Raw genomic sequence first — 21,619 nt, 5'->3', positions numbered from 1 at the left:
CACATTTACAATCACAAAATTTGGCACACAGGTACATCAGGTGTCCGGGAAGATTTTAGACCAGGTCTCAGCTCTCTAGGAAGTACTGTTCTTGAGATATTCCCAAAAAATGCATTAGCCAATAGAACCTCACAGGCCGTTAACCTCCACATACAGTTTTACTCAGGTTTCCATAACAACCCAGCCATTTTCTTCACTGCTGCAGGTGATCTTTAAAGGAAATCTGTCACCAGGATAATAACTATTGAAGTGAAGCCATGGCCTAATATTATTATTATTATTATTATTATTATTTATTATTAAAGCGGCATTCATTCCATAGCGCTGTACATATGATAAGGGGTGCACATACATAATACAGACAGTTGCACTAATCATAAACAAGACGAGTTACAAACTGGTAAAGAAGGAGAGAGGGCCCTGCCCGTGAGGGCTTACAATCTACATGGTATGGGAGAAGGACGCAGTAGGTGCGGGTGAGGTTGGTCATGGCGGTATAGAGACATCAGGGTCACTGGTTGTAGGCTTCTCTGAAGAGGTGGGTTTTCAGGTTTCTTTTGAAGGATTCCACTGTAGGTGAGAGTATGATATGTTGGGGTAGCGAGTTCCAGAGTATGGGGGATGCACGGAAGAAATCTTGGAGTCGATTGTGGGAAGAGGGGATAGGAAGAGAGGAGAGAAGGAGGTCTTGTGAGGATCGGAGAGTGGGTGTGGGGGTGTATCGGGAAAGTAGCTCAGAGATGTAGGGAGGGGACAGGTTATGGACGGCCTTGTATGTATTTGTTAGTACTTTGAAGTGAATTTGTTGGGCAATGGGGAGCCAGTGAAGGGATTGGCAGAGGGGAGAGGCAGAGGAGTAATAGGGTGAGAGGTGGATTAGTCGGGCAGAAGAGTTGAGGATAGATTGGAGGGATGCGAGAGTGCTAGATGGAAGGCCACAGAGGAGAATGTTGCAGTAGTCTGGGCGGGAGATGATGAGGGAATGTACAAGCATTTTCACAGATTCAAAGTTAAGGAAAACACGGATGCAGGAGATGCTTTTGAGTTGGAGGCGGCAGGTGGTGGAAAGGGCTTGGATGTGCAGTCAGAATCCAAGGTCACTCCAAGGCAGCGGACTTTGTTGACCGGGAAGAGTGTGCAGCCATTGATCGTGATAGATAGGTCTGTTGGGGAGTTTGAACAAGATGGGGGAAAGATTATGAATTCTGTCTTGTCCATGTTAAGTTTTAGAAAGCGAGAGGCAAAGGAGGATGATATAAAAGATAGACATTGTGGGATCCTTGATAGTAAGGTGGTGATGTCTGGGCCACAGAGGTAGCACCTAGTACCTTTTTTTCAAGATGTGCCTTTGTTCCAGCAATAGATATTTTTATCCTCTGAAAATCCAGTTTATTTGGTATGCAAGTAAGCCAGTAAGGTGCCCAGAGGGGCATTACTCTTGCAGGAAGGACACGCCCTCTGCCACAATGTGTCCACCCTCAAAAGATGAACTTAAAACCCGAGGGGATATAGTACCATTTTTAATCCAGAAGCAAGGGGATAGAATGCCATTCACTGACACAGATGCCAAAGAAGACTGGTACATAGCCGTAACTGCGTTAGAGAATTCTTCCGGGATATTAAAACTTAGCAAGGGTAAGGTTAATATAAGACCAGTTAATTCTGTCAAAAGTTTTTTCAGCATCTGTGCCAAGCATGACTAGTGGGACCGCCTTTTGGGATGAAAAGTATAAAGCATTCAAAATTTTCATTACATTGTCTTTCCCCTCTCTCCCTTTCACAAATCCTACCTGATCCGGGTGGACTAAGGAGGGGAGGAACTGCTGTAATCTATTAACTAACATTTTAGCCAATAATTTAAGATCAGTGTTTAGTAAAAAGATGGGACGGTAATTAGAGCAGAGTGATGGGTCTTTACCAGGTTTGGGGATGATTGTTATAGTGGCTCTAGTCATGTCAGCTGAAACAGGAGTGTTAAGGAGGGCTCTGTTGCATACTGGAAGAAAATTAGGTAGGAGTGTGTCTGAAAAGGATCGGTAGTAAGACAGTGGTAGACCGTCTGGGCCTGGACATTTCCCTGTAGGGGAAGATTTGAGCGCTTCCAATAAGTCTGACAAGGATGAGAGAGTTGGGAGATCTAATGATTTGAGGAAGGCGGAGATAATGTGCTCTTTGTCAATACGAGGGTCTGGGAGAGGTGGAGAGGGGACGTTGTAGAGGGATTCGTAGTAGAGCTTGAATTGTTCTGCAATATCTTCTTATCGAAACGAGTGTAGAACCAGAAGGGGCAGTAATGCTCTGTACGCAATTTGCAAGTTTTCTATGTTTGATTCTCTGCATTTGGTATTTTGTGGCTTTATCTCCATGGGAGAAAAAATTTGTTGAGAGGATAAGTAAAACTTAGCAGAACGCTCATTGAGCATATTCTTCAATTCAGTTTTAAGAGATGTTAACTCAGACAGATGGAGCTGAAGTAGAGATATTTTATGGGTTTTTTCTAAGGAGTTAATCCTTGAAAGGAGGGAGTTTAGCTTTTTTTCATATTCTTTTTAGATGAGAGCCTAAACTAATTAATTGGCCTCTTATATAGGCTTTATGTGCATCCTAAAGTATGTTAGGGGAGGTGGAGGGGGTTTGATGATGAAATATTCTTTCAGGAGAGATGTTATACAGTTTTTGTGTAGATCACTACCCAGAATGGACTCATTGAACCTCCAGCAGAATTTCTTACCCGATCCCGAGGGATGGTGGAGGGTGCAGAAGATGGGTGAGTGGTCAGAAAGCATCATAGCCCCTATTTGTGCTAAGGAACAGAGTTGCAGATGCTCCTTTAACACTAGTATATAGTCAATTCTGCTGTAGGAATTGTTAGCTGAGGAATAAAAAGAATAATCAATGACATTAGGATTCCAGCATCTCCATATATCAACAAGCCCTAGGTTAAACAATCTAGCCAGAGTAGCTCGGATCGCCCTAGATGATAGGGCAGACTTCTTTGAGGAGGTATCAATCAGAGGACTAAGGGCTAAATTTAGATCGCCTGCCAAGATAAGAATGCCCTCCCTGTGTATCTCCACTAAGGAGTGAAGTTCAGCAATCCATCGAGGGTTGGTCAGCATTGGGTGCATAGGCGTTAACAAAAGTATAGAGCGTCTGGCCTATTTGGCCTTTTCAGGATAATGTAACGGCCCTCTGGGTCCTGGATATGGTTTAGATATGTGAAGGGGATACCTCTGCGAAACCCAATGCTGACTCCCCTAGAAGCTGCACCATTAGCACCACAGTGGTACCATGGTGGCAATTTAGAAAAGGAAAGGTTAGGGTAGTTGTTGTGTTTGTAGTGGGTTTCTTAGAGGAAAACTACTGAACGTTTTTCCTTCCATAGTAGGGAGAATATTTGGCAGTGTTTAGAGAGAGACCGTTAGGGGGGAAGTGAATGATAATTCACATGTAACCTGCAGCAAAGTGGGGGGCTGTAATTGTAAAAGATAACATATCACAAAGTGGGGATTGGAAAAGAAGGCAATGGGGAAACCAAGATAATAGTAAGTGGACTTAGGTGCAGAGGAACAGTTAGGGAGGAAAGAAATGTTGAGGGTAGCATAGAAAAGAAGGAAGGATAGGGAAATATTGCCCACTGCATACCCAGCAATGGTATATATAGAGGAGGTGGACAGAGGTAGAATCAAGACATATTAGAGAGTCCTGATGAGATTGAATACTGATTTAGATGAGGATAAATCAGGGATCGTCATGAGAAGTATGCGGCTTCTTAGGAATTGCTGAGTCCTTGTTCTTCTTAGACCATTGCTTCTTTGGAGTAGTAGAAAGTTCCAAAGGTTGAAGGACTGGAAGAGGTGGCAAGGAAGAAATGTCTTGTACATTATGCCAATCTGGTATATCCAGCGGAGAAGTTTCCAGCACATTCAAAACCTCTGGGAGAGCTGAAAAGGAGGAGATGGTAATCCTTTCACCAGAGACAATAAATGAAAGTCCAAATGGGAAGGACCATCTGTAGGGAATCTGTTTCTCTTAAAGGAGAGATGTGAGAGGCTTTAAGGTTTTTATTTTTTGTAGGGTGGATGGAGATAGGTCCTGGTAGATCTGGATAGGGACCTCGTCCAGGAGGATGGATGGCGCAGCTCTGGCCGCTTTTAGAATCGCTTCTTTATCCTGAAAGTTCAGGAAACGGCTAATAATGTCCCTTGGAGGGTCATTTTCTTTAGGTCGCGGGTGTAGTGCTCGGTGTGCCCTTTCAATAATTAGCATGGAAGGGTCAAAGTCCCCTAGTAGGGATATGACTATCTTCATGATAGCGGCTGGGATGTCAGTGGCTGTGACCGATGGTTTCTTCAGTAGGCAGCTGAAGAAAACTGCTTATCATAGACTGCAGACTAAGAATACTGCACCTCCCAACCACCACCAGTCATAGCAGTGGACGTGAGCACAGAGGGTCGCCTTGATCAGACATTCCTGAGGATGGGTGATGATGCTCATAGGCAGTGACCAACCAACTACACAGCAAATCTCTTTAGTAGTCCATTTTTGCATCTCTCTCAGGTCAAAAATATTCGTAATTTTTGACTGATAGCGAGGGTCTAACATCATGGAGAGCCAGTAGTCATCCCTCTGCCGAATGTGTCTGCCAATACACAAATATGACAGCATACATCTGTCCATTTGCACAGGGCACTCGGAAGACCACCCTGTCTCCATCTCCACTGCATACTGCCACAGTTTGTCGGGTCATCTGCGTAGTGTTCGTTGTCGTCCTCCAGCTCCTTATGCTTCTCCTGCTCCTCTCCCTTTGCTTTGGCTGGTAACCACCTTGTTTTGTATAAAATTCCTGGGTATTTATGTCCTGCTCCTCTTCCACTGCCAGTTCATCCTCCTTGGGGCTCAGGTAGACATGAAATGGAAGGGCCACGTGTTTGGTTCCCTCACCAATCAGATTTTTCAGCATCCTCCCCAGGCGAATAATATTATCCATCCTGTAGTTCTGTTGTGTGACAAATAAAGTGGTCTCCTCAAAGAGCCTGAGTAAACAGCATGTGTCATGCATGAGCTGCCACTAAATAACATTGGAGTTACACAGGGGAGTAGACCTGTCCATCTGCAGCATTAAGAAATCATTGACTGCTTTCCTCTGCTTGTACAGGCTATCTAACATATGGAGTGTCAAGTTTCAGAGAATGTAAAACCTTGGATATCAGGCGATGTTGAGGAAAAGCATTTAGCTTTTGCAGCTCAGGGAGAGTATGTTTTGTTAATTAAGAGTGGCTGGAGTGCATGCAGAGGTTCCTGGACATTTTCAACAGCTCTTGTAGTTCAGAAGAAGAATTGAGGAACCATTTGACATGCAGGGCTCATGTGTCAGCCATCCCTGATGCAGCACAGACAAAATGTTCTTCCTGTTATCAGTAACCATGGTTCCTATCTCCACTTGGAGAAGAGACAGCCAGTGTTTGTTTTCTTTATTGATGACGCTAAGCAATTCCTCCCGTTGTGGCTCTGTTTACTAAGCTGACCAGGTACAGAACTGCCTGACAATGCTTAGCTTTGCATAGGTGATATCCTGGAAAACCAATGTGAACTGCGCCTAGAGTGGAGGGTTATGACAAGGTGAAGGATGAAGAAGCAGAGGAGGAGATTGGCACAGTAATCCCACAATTACAACGCAAAAGGCGGTAGTGCCATCACCTGGCCAAGTTGTTGGTGAATGACAGTGGGCTGTAAATAGGGTTGAGTTAATGGCGCTTTTTGAAAGGCTGAAGAGCAGCCAATCGACAAACATTTTACTCATGTGCCCTTAGAAGCCATCACAGCCATGCCTACTAATGGCATGGCTGTGATTGGCCAGTGCCGCATGTGACCCAGCTGAAGTCACGTAGCACTGCATGTCACTCTGCCCTGATTAGTGTAGGGAGAGGATGCTGCTGCTGTGAGGGAGAGAATAGGACAGAATCTTTAATCTGAACTGCTTGTTAACTTAGCAATCTACCTAGATTTTGTTTTGTGGAAGCAGTGAACAATCTTTTTACCCTGCCCTGAGCCCAGTGACCCAGAAAAATAACTTTTATCCGTCTGTTAGTTAGGTGGGCGGCGGCCATTTTATGCAAGTTCTGTGCACCAGCACAGCTTATGTGCATTTGTGACAGTCAAATAGAAGCTTGAAATACTGCAATTATAGTCTGGATTTAAAAAAAATCACCCATTTTTGGCAAGACCCTAAATCTGTGGCCTTTGCAGTATTTTTCTGTGTGCAATTTAAGCTTGAAATACTGCAATAATTTTATGGGTTTTAAAAAACACCCATTTTTTGCAATAGCCTCCATCTGGGGCCTATGCCGCATTAGTCAGTGTGCCATTTAAGCTAGACATACAGCAATAATTTTCTGGGTTTTAAAAAACACCCTTTTTGGGCAAAATACAAAATTTTACAGCACTTGCTGCTTCTGTAAGTGTCAAATTCAAGCATTATATACTGCTGTCCTATTATGTTATTAAAAAACACTCATTTAGGGCAAAATCCTAATTTTTCTGCGTTTGCTGCATCTGTCATTGTTAAAAACAAGCTTGAAATACTTTAATAATTTTATGGGTTTTAAAAACACCCACTTTTGGCAATACCCGCCATCTGGGGCCTATGCCGCATTAGTCAATGTGAAATTTAAGGTAGAAATATAGCAATAATTTTCTGGGTTTTAAAAATAAAACACCTGAATTTTAAAGCCCTTTCTGCATATGTCATTGTGAAATTCAAGCGCTATATACTACTGTCATATTCTGTTACTAAAAAAACACCCATTTTGGGCAAATTACTGAATTTTGCAGCCTTTGCTGCATATCTGTCATTGTGAAATACATGCGTTAGATAATGGTGTTCTATTCTGTTATTTAAAAAAAAAAACACCCATTTTGGGCAAGAAACTAATTTTGCAGCCTTTGCTGCATCTGTCATTGTGACATACACGTGTTAGATACTAGTGTTCTATTCTGTTATTTAAAAAAAAAAAAAAAACATTTTAGGCAAAAAACTAAATTTGCAGCCTTTGCTGGTATCTGTGAGTGTGAGATACATGCGTTAGATTCTGCTGTTCTATTTTGTTATAAAAAAAACACCTATTTTCAGAAAAATGGTGTTCTATTCTGTTATTTAAAAAAAAAAAACACCCATTTTGGGCAAGAAAATAATTTTGCAGCCTTTGCTGAATCTGTCAGTGTGAGATACAAGCTTGAAATACAGCAATAATATTCAGGGTTTAAAAAAACACCCATTTTGGGCAAAGTACTTAATATTGCAGCCTTTGCTGCATCTGTAATTGTGACATACATGCGTTAGATACTGGTGTTCTATTTAGTTTTTTTTTAAACGCCCATTTTGGGAAAAAACTAAATTTGCAGCCTTTGCTGCATCTGTCAGTGTGAGATACATGCATTAGATACAGCTGTTCTATTTTGTTATTTAAAAAAAAAAACACCTATTTTGGGCAAAAATTTTAATTTTGCAGCCTTTGCTACATCTGTCACTGTGAGACACTTTCTTGAAATACAGCAATAATATTCTGGGTTTAAAAAAAAACACCCATTTTGGTCTAAATACTAAATGTGCGGCCTTCCCTGCTTCTGTCAGTGTGAGATACACACATTAGATAGTTATAAAGTAATGTCGCACTCGAATGGGGTTGAGATCCAACAGAGGTGCACCCACTAACAGACAACACCCAGTCTGATAAAAGTAGATATAATAAAGGAATAGAAGTGGGGCACTCTCTAAAGTAAAGGGATCTTTAATTAAAGTAAATACAATGAATTGACAGTATATAATAAACAATAAAATTCAACAATATTTAAGACAGCAGAGGATAAATTGTTAATAAAAGCGGTAAGAATTCAGTGGTAAGTAAAACCTAAAACTAAAATAAAAACAGCATAAACATAGATCCTAATATATAAATTAGTGGAAAGGATAAATTCTAATATTCAATAATAATCAGATGAATATTCATAAAAATCTTGTTGTCCACTGGTGGTAACGGGATGCGTTTGTTCACATGTGAAATATTGAGAAAATAAATAATCGAATAATCAAATAATCGCTTGCTTCCGATTATAACCAGTCTCTTGTACACATGAATAAATAGTCAATGCGAAATTTTCATAAAGTGAATGATCGAGAACTGCCGAATATGATGGTCGGCTTATGAAATAATGTTTGGACACATGTATATAGTGGTGGCCAGAGTTCCAAGCATATGTAGCTTTCGATAATTTGAGCAGACAATGTTGTAGCTGCTTGTAAGCACAGCGGCGTCCGGCTGTATTTAATTGAAAGGCGATCGCTTGTCTAGGATATGTGTAGTCTTACCAGGAGGTCTTTGTGCTGGACAGTGAGCCCTCGACTCAGCGTATTTTCCTCTAGGGTCCCGGTCTCAAGGGCTGTTGGTTCAGATTCGAATTTTCGCGCCAATCGAATTGTTTGCTGCACGCGGTCTTAATATCTCCCGTATAGTAGTGCTTGATTTGGCAATTCGTTACTCTTATGGTGATGTCCAGGCCTCCTCAGTCTCACAATATCCTTACTTTCCTTAGTGGGGGATTAACACCAGACGCGTTTCGGGGATTTAAACAATGACCCCTTCCTCAGTGGTTAACATCCCCCTTCCAATGTTCCACTTTTATAGTGAATAAAGGATGTATAAAGGACTGGTCTGGGATACCGACTTTTTAGGGATTGGGATCTATAAATATTTTTTCTACCTTAAGAATATATATTAATAAAAAGTCATGATAGCAATAAGTTACATAAAAAAACTTTCATACAATTGTTCACCAACTCCTTTGGAATCGCTTAATATAAAAAACGCACCGGTATCGCATGCGGTTTTAATGCGTTTCCAGTGCGTTTTTTCTGAGGATTTGATATTTCCAAAGGGTTTTTCCAAGGGATTCATTTTCAAGCCTCTTCCAGTAAATCAGAGGCATAAAAACATTAAAAGACATTATAAAAACATTATGTGGATAATACTCTAGATGGCATTAAGTTACATGAAAAATCTTTCACACAATTGTTCAACATCCCCTTTGGGGTCACATAGTATAAAAAATGCACCGGTATCGCATGCGGTTTTGATGCGTTTCTGGTGCGTTTTTTTTGGAAATTGAATTTTTCCAGAAGATTCTTCAAGAGGATTCATTTTCAAGTCCCTTACAATAATTTGGAGACATAAAAATATTAAAAAAATTTTGTGGGTATTTCTTCATAACTAATGTAGAGTCATTGGATGAGGGCCAAGTGTAGAGGAAAAACAGGACGAATTTTTTGAAAATATCGTCCAGTCGATCATCGACAAGTGGCGCCCATCCTATAAAAAAACAAATAATTCAAAGTCTGCGTTCAGACCTAACGGTTGTAATGTATTTAGTTCAAAAATTCGCTTTTAGTTCAAAAATTCGCTTTGTTTCTAAACGCGACATTTTCTCTACATGGTTACCGCCTCTCCAATCCTTCTGTACTTTGTCAATTGCTGTGAATCTCAGACATGAGGGGTCTTGATTATGTGTTGTTTTAAAATGATATGATAGAGAATGGTTTTCAAATCCCTTCTTTATATTGCCAACATGTTCTGCAATACGTTTTTTCAACGTTCTCTTAGTTCTCCCTACATATTGAAGCCCACATGGGCATTCTATCACGTATATCACATCTTCTGTGCTACACATTAGATAGTGGTGTTCTATTCTGTTATTAAAGAGACACCCATTTTGGTGAGATACATATGTTAGATACTGGTGTTCTATTCAGTTTTTTTTTTTTTAAACACCCATTTTGGGCAAAGTACTTAATATTGCAGCCCTTGCTGCATCTGTCATTGTGAGATACACACATTAGATACTGGTGTTATATTTTGTTATTTAAAAAGACACCCATTTGGGGCAAGAAACTAATTGTGCAGTCTTTGCTGCATCTGTCTTTGTGAGATACACGCGTTAGATACTGGTGCTCTATTCTGTTTTAAAAAAAAACAAAAAACCCATTTTAGGCAAAAAAAAATATTTCAGCCTTTGCTGCATCTGTCAGTGTGAGATACACGCTTGAAATACAGCAATAATATTCTGGGTTTAAAAAAACACCAATTTTGGGCCAAATACTAAATTTGCAGCCTTTGCTGCAACTTTCAGAAAGGGATACATACAATAGATACTGCTGTTCTATTGCTGCATCCATCATTGTGAGATACACGCAATGTGCAGACCGACATGGAAGGCAGGGATGAAGACTGGGTGAAAGATGAAGAGGAGGACGATGATGCCCCTTTTCTTCCGTGGAGAAGATACAAAGACACAAATTATTAAATTGAAGCTCCACAGTTCAAGCAGGAGTCGCTGGTCAGAGCACGGAAGACCCACGAGTGATTATCAGTCTCCGTGTCAGAGTGTCTGTGTAGGGGAGAAGCAGCGGACAGCAATTGTCTCTGACTCCGTGCCTCCCTTGCCCCCTTTCTGGGGATTTGGAAGACACGGATTTGTGACAAGGTTGTTCGCTATATTCTAAACAGGAATGCTATGTATTTTGCTCTGATGACCAGTTTTTTTCCATGCCACTCCCTTGAATTGGGGGGTGTCCGGGATCACAACACAGATGACTCCCTGATGCCCTGCCCTCATTGGTGTTGGGAGACACTTTCAAGCAGCCCCTTGGGTGTTCACTCCTGGGAGATTGGCATGGATATAGAGGATGCTGATAAGTCTGGAGGTGAGGGAGTGCGGTTTGACAACACGCTGTTTCCCTGCAGGGTCAATAAACCATCCACTTTTTTCATCACTACCTTGGAGTGCTGCCTTTCTTCTTTCTACATATGCATTTGGGACCTTGGTCACAGGCCCCCACAAGGATTTGCACCCGCCATTAATATGTGCTGCTTTTTTTCTTTTTCTTTTTCTATATAAATACAGTCCTGATCAAAAGTTTAAGACCACTTGGAAAAAATCATATTTAGCATGGCTGGATCTTAACAAGGTTCCAAGTAGAGCTTCAACATGCAACAAGAAGAAATAGGAGTGAGACAAAACATTTTTTGAGCATTCAATTTAATGAAAACAACGAATAAACTGAAACAGTCTATTTTTCAGCTGATCAAAATTTTAGGACCACATGCCTTTAAAAGGCCAAATCTGTGCAAAGATGTGGATTCATTGTCATTTTCTGTCAGGTAGTCACATGTTGTGATGACAAAGGCAAAAAAAACCTCTCCCTTTTTGAACGTGGTCGGGTTGTTGAACTGCATAAGCAGGGTCTCTCACAGCGCGCTATCGCTGCTGAGGTGGCACTGTCACTCCAGAGGTGGATGAAGATGCCAAGACTGCAGCAAAAGAAGAAGCAGGAGGAGCCAGGTTTTTGAGGTGTCTACTCCACTGCAGCTCATCCTTTGCATTTAGATGTGCTCAGGTTTAGAATGTTTATGCCTCGCTTTAGGCTCTGATTGCACAGCATGCAAAGAACTCGTGTCTTGTCGTCAGCACATTGTCTGAAGAACTGCCACACCAGGGAGCTCCTTGGATCTGGCTTTAATGTGCTCGGTCCCTTGCTGCTGTGGGCAGTTGCAGGCATACTGTCTAGGGGATGGCCGCTCTGCTTTTGCACCCTGCTCCCTCTTCTGCTGTGCTGGTGACTCTGTGCGATCACCGCCTCTTTCTCCACACTACACAGGTCACTCACATGACCTTGAATCCATGTGGGGTCGAGGACTTAATCAAAAGCCACAGCAGTTAGCACCTGTGTTTTGTCATCATCCGAGACGTGCTGCGATGGTCCTCCCATGTACTCATCTTGAAACATAAGTGTTTGGGCATCGGTGCACTCAATCTCTTCCACCTCTGGGGCGGGGCTAGGCGGATGGCCCTGGGAAAGCCTGCTAGCATAGTCATCAAAAAGAAGAAGAGACTGCTGCATGACTTGGGGCTCAGACTGCTTGGCTGATTTGCAAGGGGGTGAGGTGAAAGACTGATGGACATCGGCTGCAGGAGCCAACTCTGATCTTTCAGCAGGAGACTGGGTGGGAGACAAAAAAGTGTCACATATCTGGTATCGCCGTACTCAGGAGAAGTTGGGGAATGTGTTTTGGGGTGTCATTTTACATATACCCATGCTGGGTGAGATAAATATCTTGGTCAAATGCCAACTTTGTATAAAAAAATTGGAAAAGTTGTCTCTTGCCAAGATATTTCTCTCACCCAGCATGGTTATATGTTAGCGGAAATTGATTATTATTATTTTTTTCTCCCAAAGTCTCACTTTCCGCTAACTTGGGACAAAAATTTAAATCTTTCATGGACTCAATATGCCCCTCAGCGAATACCTTGGGGTGTCTTCTTTCCAAAATGGGGTCAGTTGTGGGGTGTTTGTACTGCCCTGGCATTTGAGGGTCTCCGCAATCATTACATGTATGGCCAGCATTAGGAGTTTCTGCTATTCTCCTTATATTGAGCATACAGGTAATGAGATTTTTTTTCCGTTCAGCCTCTGGGCTGAAAGAAAAAAATGAACGGCACAGATTTCTTCATTCGCATCGATCAATGTGGATGAAAAAATCTCTGCCAAAAAAAAGAAAAAAGGAGGGGAAAGGCGTCTGCCAGGACATAGGAGCTCCGCCCAACATCCATCCATCCTTGTCACTCCATTTCACCGTGAGCAGTTCTTCGTTACACAGTGCGGCCCTCTGCCCCCTTGCAAGATGGGTGCTAACGAGCCGTTGGGGGAAGCGCGCGCGACTTGTTCGCGCGGTGCCACAGGCACCAATCCGTTCTAGAAACAAATGCCTAAAGAGGGCCACACTTGTGTAGAAATTGTCCACATAAAGATGGTACCCCTTGCCGAATAAGGGTGACACCAAGTCCCAGACTATCTTCCCACTGCTCCCCAGGTAGTCAGGGCAACCGACCGGCTCCAGGGTCTGATCTTTTCCCTCATAGACACAAAATTTGTGGGTATAGCCTGTGGCCCTTTCACAGAGCTTATACAATTTGACCCCATACCGGGCGCGCTTGCTTGGGATGTATTGTGTGAAGCCAAGGCGCCCGGTAAAATGTATCAGGGACTCGTCTACGCAGATGTTTTGCTCTGGGGTATACAAATCTGCAAATTTCAGGTTGAAATGGTCTATGAGGGGCCGAATTTTGTGGAGCCAGTCAAAAGCAGGGTGGCCTCTGGGACGGGAGGCTGTGTTGTCACTAAAGTGCAGGAAACGCAAGATGGTCTCAAATCGTGTCCTGGACATAGCAGCAGAGAACATGGGCATGTGATGAATTGGGTTCGTGGACCAATATGACCGCAATTCATGCTTTTTAGTTAGACCCATGTTGAGGAGAAGGCCCCAAAAAATTTTAATTTCGGAAACTTGGACTGGTTTACACCGGAAAGTCTGGGCATAAAAGCTTCCCGGGTTAGCGGTTATAAATTGTGTGGCATACCGATTTGTTTCTGCCACAACTAAGTCTAAGAGCTCCGCAGTCAAGAACAGCTCAAAAAATCCCAGGGCCGAACCGATCTGAGCTGTCTCAACCCGAACTCCAGACTGGGCGGTGAAAGGGGGAACTACAGGTGCAGCTGAAGTTGGGGACTGCCAATCAGGGTTTGCCAGCACCTCAGGGATTCTAGGGGCTCTACTGGCACGTCTTTGCGGTGGCTGCGACGGGGTCACTACTGCACGTGCCACCGTACCAGCTTCAACTGCCCTTCTGGTGCTCGCTACTTCACCATGTTCTACGGCAGTGCTGGTACTAGGTCCAGGAAGGGCTGCGCTGCTGGTGTATGCCTCACCACGTAATCCGACAGCACCAGCCCCACTCTGCTGCTCTTGAAGCGGATCCTGCACAACCTGTGGTCTAGCGACACGGGGCCGGGTACGCCTGGTGGTATCAGGGACCTCAGCCTCCTCTTCCGAACTTTGGGTCAGAGAGCCACTGCTTTCTACAGGTTCGTATTCTGACCCGCTAGATTCATCAGATGAGGGTTCCCATTCCTCATCCGACTGGGTCAGAAGCCTGTAGGCCTCTTCAGAAGAATACCCCCTGTTTGACATTTGGACAACTAAATTTAGGGGTATTCCCTGAGACTACCCAAGAAAAAAAGCAAGCCTGTCTTACAAATGGGAGGCTAGCGAAGTACCGGAGGCCGCTGCGGTTGATAAAAAATATCAAAACAGATTTTTTTTTATCGCCGCAGCGCGTGTAAAGTGAATGTGCAGTGATCAAAAAAAAAAATTTTTTGTCACTGCGGTGGGGCGGGCGTGGGTGAACGCACGTGTGGGCGACCGATCAGGCCTGATCGGGCAAACACTGCGTTTTGGGTGGAGGGCGAACTAAAGTGACACTAATACAGTTATAGATCTGACCGTGATCAGTTTTGATCACTTCCAGATACTATAAAAGTACAAATGCTGATATGCGGTCGGGAGGTGGTTAAATTGCACACTGACTAATGCTGCATAGGCCCCAGATGGAGTTCATTGCCAAAAATTGGTATTTTTTTTTAAAACCAAGAAAAGTATTAAAGTATTTTAAGCTTGTATTTAACAATAACAGATGCCGCAAACGCTGCAAAATTAGGATTTTGCCCTAAATGGGTGTTTTTTTTAAAATAACAGAATATGACAGCATTATCTAACGCTTGTATTTCACACTGACAGATGCAACCAGGGCTGTTAAATTTTGTATTTTGCCCAGAAAATTATTGCTGTATTTCAAGCTTAAATGGCACACTGACTAATGCGGAATAGGCCCCAGATAAAGGGTATTTCCAAAAATGGGTGTTTTTTAAAACCCAGAAGATAATTGCAGTATTTCAAGCTTCTATTTTACTGTCACAAATGCACATATGCTGTGCTGGTGCACAGAACTTGCATAATCTGAACAAGCACTTCAGATTAAAGATTCTATCCTATTCTCTCCCTCACACCAGCAGAATCCTATCCCTACACTAATCAGTGCAGAGTGACGTGCATTGCTACGTGACTCCAGCTTATATAGAGGCTGGGTCACATGCCATTAGTAGGCATGGCTGTGATGGCTTCTAAGGGCACACGAGTTAAACGCTTGTTGATTGGCTGCTCTGCAGCCTTTCAAAAAGCGCCATTAACTTGCCGAACACCGAACCCAAACTTTTACTGAAAAGTTCGGGTCCAGGGTCCAAAAATCCGAAAGTTCGGTACGAACCCAAACTTTACAGTTCGGGTTCGCTCAACCCTATCAGTGACGCAATCAACAAAATACAATGGGCATTGCCTGCGACAATTAACAAAATACAATGGGCTCCGTCTGTGATACAATTAACTTAAGGCAGAAAACACATATTTTTCCCAAAACACTGAAAACACCTCAAAACCCCACATATCCAAATAAATGATACATACATGAATAGCTCTGATCTTGGCGAACAACATATCCAAAAATCAGTGACATCCGAACAGGGGTTCCCAAATTCCATGCAAGTCACATTTGACCGACCGTGAGCATAGCTTTCCTGCCCAAAACAGTTCCACAGATTTAGGCTGTGCGGCCAGTCTATCTTCTCCTTCAAATTTAGTATATGGGCCATAATCCTGAGGCAAGAGGCTGGCAAACAGGCCCCTCCAAAACCCCTTGGCAAATTGAATAGAAAATGATCAAAAAGTACCTTAAATTAATATTGATGAAAAGTACAGATCGCCCCATGCCCAAACAGCAACCCAAAATAATATTGATGAATAGTACAGATTGCCCCACAAAAAAAAGCCCTCGCACATATGGAGGTCAGAACAGTGACCAATGAAAAGAAAAAATATATATAATTTTATAAAAGAATAATTAAGAAAAGCTATACAAATGTGGTATTGCTGTAATCAGGCTGACTCAGAGAATAACAGGTCAGTTTTACCATATAGGGAACCACATTTGAAAGTCATTTCCAGCTTCCCACTACATTGAATGCAACAGTAAATGGTGACATTAGAACATACAAATAGTTCCACAAATAAACAAGCCCCCTACCCCCCCCCCCCCCCCCCCCCCCCCCATACAAGGCAAAAAGTAAAGCTCAAGGAAGGCCGGGAGTAAAAAAATAAAAAATAAAAGCAAAAATGGAAAATAGATATGTCTGCAAAGGTTTAATTAAAGCCCTCAATGCCATTAGCTATTAGATAAGCGTGCAGCCTATTTTTAAATGCTGACATAGCATCTGCCTTTACTGAAAATAGTTTGAGGGAGAGACAGCTTCACTTACAAATTTACTTTTAGTAGATCAAATCCGTACCCGCAGTGTTGAACCCTAGCCCGTCGAGATCTAACAGATCATAAGATGGAGAGATGACCATAGCACTCAATGTCTTCACAATATGGTGAATTAAACTCTGCATATTGTAAAAACATTGAGTGCCTGGGGTTTTCTCTCCATCTTATGATCTGCCTTTACTGCCTTAGTGTTGGGCGTGAATATTGTAATGGCAAATTTTAATCGTAAATATCCCCACTTCGATAATTTGCAAAGATTTAGAATAAAGAGCTATATATTCGTATTCGTCATATTCTAGATTTTTTATCATCTGAACTCATGACTAGGGTTGAGCGAACCCAAACTGTAAAGTTCGAGTTCGTACCGAACATTAGGATTTTTGGACCCCGGACCCAAACATTTCAGTAAAAGTTTGTGTTCGGGTTCGGTGTTCGGCGCTTTCTTGGCGCTTTTTGAAAGGCTGCAGAGCAGCTAATCAACAAGTGGTTAACTGTCTGACCTTAGAAGCCATCACAGCCATGCCTACTAATGGCATGGCTGTGATTGGCCAGAGCACCATGTGACCCAGGCTCTATATAAGCTTGAGTCACGTAGCGCTGCACGCCACTCTGCTGTTACTAGTGTAGGGAGAGGATGCTGCTGGTGATTTCAGAGGAGAGAATAGGAGAGAATCTAACTCAGCGATCTACATGCAGGACACAATCGTTTTACCCTGCCCTGAGCTCATTGACAAAAAAAAAAAAACTTTTATGATTCTGTTAGTTAGGTGGGTGGTGGCGGCCATTTTATGCAAGCTCAGTGCATTAGCACTGCATCTGAACTTTTGGGACATTGCAAATCACAATTTTTTTGGGCAAACTACACATCTGGATTAGTTAGTGTGCAATTTAAAGTAGAAATACACCCATCAGTGTAAATTCCAGTTTAATATATACAGCTTTCATATTCTGTTACCAAAAAAAAAAAAACTTTTTTCGCAATCTACAACATCTGGATTAGTCAGTGTGCAATTTAAGCTAGAAATACACACATCATTTTCTGGGATATTAAAAACACTCTTTTGTTGCCAAAAAACGATATTTTCCAGATCTGCAAGCGATAAATTGAAGTTTAATATATACCGCTTTCATATTCTGTTACCAAAAAATACACTTTTTTGGCAATCTACAACATCTGGATTAGTCAGTGTGCAATTTAAGCTAGAAATACACCTTTTCTAAAATACATCATTTTCTGGGGTTTTAAAAACACACTTTTGTTACATAAACTACTATTGTCAGGCCTTGCAACATCAGCATGTGTGAAATTACAGGCTTATATACTGCTGTCAAATTCAGTTGTTAAACAAACACTCGTTTGGGCACAAAAAATGTAGTTGGCAGCCTTTGATGCAGATGTCATTGTGAGATACACCCTTAATACATTTGGGTTACATTCAGAAATTTTAAATACACTGGTTCAGGTCCTGTGAGATACACCCTCTACACACAGGGGTTTGATTCAGGCACTTGAAATACAGCCATTTTGGGAAAATAAATATTTAGTTCAGGCCTACACTGGTTCAGGCCGTGTGAGATACACCCTCTACAGACAGGGGTTTGAGTCAGGCATTTGAAATACAGCCATTTGAAATACAGACATGTGCGAAGAAATATTTAATTCAGGCCTACACTGGTTCAGACCGTGTGAGATACCCCCTCTACATACAGGGGTTTGATTCAGGCATTTGAAATACAGCCATTTGAAAAACAGCCATTATGGGCAAAGAAATATTTAATTTAGGCCTATACTAGTTCAGGCATGTGAGATACACCCTCTACATACAGAGGTTTGATTCAGGCATTTGAAATATAGCCATTTTGGGCAAAGAAATATTTCATTCAGCCATACACTGGTTCAGACCTTGTGAGATACACCCTCTACATACAGTGGTTTGATTCAGGCATTTGAAATACAGCTATTTTGGGGAAATAAATCTTTAATTCAGGCCTACACTGGTTCAGGCCATGTGAAATGCACCCTTTAAATACAGGGGTTTGATTCAGGCATTTGAAATATAGCCATTTGGTGCACCAATATTGAATTCAGGCCTAACCTTGTTCAGGCCGTGTGAGATACACCATTTACATACAGGAGTTTGATTCAGGTATTTGAAATACAGCCATTTTGGGCAAAAAAATCTTTAATTGATGCCTAGTCTGGTTCAGGCCGTGTGAGATACACCCTTTACATATTGTCATTCTATTCTACTATTAATTTAACACCCATTTAGGGCAAGATCCTAAATTTGAAAAATATAAGGAGAGCGTCAAATAAGGGACATGGCCCAGGTCGTGGTGCTGCTGGTGGAGCTCCTGTTGCAGGGAGAGGACGTGGTCGATCTATGCCTGCTACACGCACAAGTGAAACCCCTTCCTCAGGTGTGAGTAGGCGACAAAACCTGCAGCGGTATTTGGTCGGGCCTAATGCTGCTCTTCTAATGGTGAGGCCTGAACAAGTACAGGCGATAGTAGATTGGGTTGCTGACAGTGGATCCAGTTCCTTGACATTGTCTCCAACCCAGTCTCCTGCTGAAAGACCACAGTTCGCACCTGCAGCCGATGTCCATCAGTCTTTCACCTCACCCCCTTGCAAATCAGCCAAGCAGTCTGAGCCCGTTTTCCGTGCGGGTGCGATCCGTGCAGCGAACGTATGGCACCCGCACTAAATCCTGACCCATTCATTTCTATGGGGCTGTGCACATGAGCGATGTTTTTAACGCATCACTTGTGCGTTCAGTTGAAATCGCAGCATGCTCTATATTGTCCGATTTTGACGTGACGCAGGCCCCATAGAAGTGAATGGGATGTGTGAAAATCGGATGGCATCCGCAAGCAAGTACGGATGCCGTGCGATTTGCACGCACGGTTGCTAGGAGACGATCGGGATGGAGACCCGATCATTATTATTTTCCCTTATAACATGGTTATAAGGGAAAATAATAGCATTCTGAATACAGAATGCATAGTAAACCAGCGCTAGAGGGGTTAAAAAAAAATAATAATAATTTAACTCACCTTAGTCCACTTGCTCGCGAAGCTGGCATCTCCTTCTGTATCCTCTGCGCTGAAGTTGAACAGGACCTGGAGTGAGCTGCTCCATTAAATATCGGTTAAGGACCTTCGATGACGTCACTCCGGTCATCACATGGTCTTTTACCATGGTGAATCACCATGGTAAAAGATCATGTGACGTACCATGTGATGACCGGAGTGACGTCATCGAAGGTCCTTAACCGATATTTAATGGAGCAGCTCACTCCAGGTCCTGTTCAACTTCAGCGCAGAGGAGACACAAGGAGATGCCGGGCTTCGCGAGCAAGTGGACTAAGGTGAGTTAAATTTTTTTTTATTTTTTTTAACCCCTCTAGCGCTGGTTTACTATGCATTCTGTATTCAGAATGCTATTATTTTCCCTTATAACCATGTTATAAGGGAAAATAATACAATCTTCTGAACATCAATCACAAGCCCGAACTTCTATGAAGAAGTTCGGGTTTGGGTACCAAACATGCGCGATTTTTCTCACGCGAGTGCAACGCATGACAATGTTTTGCACTTGCGCAGAAAAAATCGCGCATTTTCCCGCAACGCACCCGGCTCTTATCCGGGCAAAAAAACTGACGCCCGTGTGAAAGAGGCCTAAGTCATGCAGCAGTCTCTTCTGCTTTCTGATGACTCTGTTTGCAGGGTTTCCCAGGGACATCCACCTAGCCCTGCCCCAGAAGTGGAAGAGATTGAGTGCAACGATGCCCAACCACTTTTCTTTCAAGATGAGTACATGGAAGGACCATCGCAGCACGTCTCGGATGATGACAAAACACAGGTGCTAACTGCTGTGGCTATTGAAAGTGTGCACACCGACATGCGAGTGACCTATGTAGTTCGGAGGAAGATGTGGTGGTCGCACAGAGCCACCAGCACAGCAGAATAGGGAGCAGGGTGCAAAAGTGGAGTGGCCATCCTCTAGACAGTATGTCTCCTACTGCCCACCACAGCAAGAGACCGAGCACACCAAAGCCAGCTCCAAGGAGTTCCCTGGCGTGGCAGTTCTTCAGACAATGTGCTGACGACAAGACACGAGTGGTTTGCACGCAGTGCAATCAGAGCCTGAAGCGAGGCATAAACGTTCTCAACCTGAGCACAACCTGCATGACCAGGCATTTAAGTGCAAAGCACGAACTGCAGTGGAGTAGACACCTCAAAAACCAAGAAAGGTCTCTGGCTCCTCCTGCCTCCTCTTCTACTGCAGTCTCTTCATCCACCTCTGGAGTGACAGTGCCACCTGCCACCCCGCAAACAATGGATCTGCCAGCAACACCAACACCTGGGTCACCAAGCATCTCCTCAATGTCCCATGCAAGCGTTCAGCTCTCCATATCCCAAACGCTGGAGAGGAAGAGGAAGTACCCCCTACCCACCCGCGATCCCTAGCCCTGAATGCAAGCATTTCTAAATTACTGGCCTTTGAAATGCTGTCATTCCTTCTGGTGGAGACGGATAGTTTTAAAGGCCATATGGCGGTGATTGTCCCATAGTACGTCATTTCCCAGCCGCCACTACTTTTCAAGGCGAGCCATCCCTTCCCTGTACAATCAAGTAGGGGACAAAATCAGGTGTGCACTGCGCAACGCCATCTGTGGCAAGCTGCACCTGACTACGAGTATGTGGACCAGTAAGCACGGTCAGGGCCATTATATCTCCATAACAGCACACTGGGTAAATGCAGTGGCGGCTGGGCCTGAGGCAGATAGCAGTTTGGCGCATGTCCTTCTACCACCGAGGATTGCAGGGCGCCTCCTGTTGCTTCCTCCTCCTACTCTGCTTCCTCATCCTCTGCCAGATCCTCATCCGGTCAGTGTAACACCTTCAGCACAGCCAGGGGTAAGCGACAGCAGGCAGTTTTAAAACTTATCTGTTAGGGGGACAAACCCCACACCACGCAGGAGCTGTGGACGGGCCATGAACAACAGACCGATGAGTAGTTTGTGCCAGTCAGCCTCAAGCCCGGCCTGGTGGTATGCGATAATGGGCGAAATCTCGTAGCAGCTCTGGGACTAGCCGGTTTGACGCACATCCTTTGCCTGACGCTTGTGCTGAATTTGGTGGTGCAGAGGCTCCTTAATAATTACCCCGACATGTCAGAGCTGCTGCATAAAATGCGGGCCCTCTGTGCGCGCTTTCGGCGTTCTCACCCTACTGCTGCTCGCCTGTCAGCGCTGCAGCGTAACTTCGGCCTTCTCGCTCACCGTCTCATATGCGACGTGCCTACAATGTGGAACTCCACCTTGCACATGCTGACCAGACTGTGCGA

Source organism: Bufo gargarizans, chromosome 1, assembly GCF_014858855.1.
Source record: "Bufo gargarizans isolate SCDJY-AF-19 chromosome 1, ASM1485885v1, whole genome shotgun sequence".
In the NCBI taxonomy this organism is placed as follows: domain Eukaryota; kingdom Metazoa; phylum Chordata; class Amphibia; order Anura; family Bufonidae; genus Bufo; species Bufo gargarizans.
Note: the sequence above shows the minus strand (reverse complement) of the source record.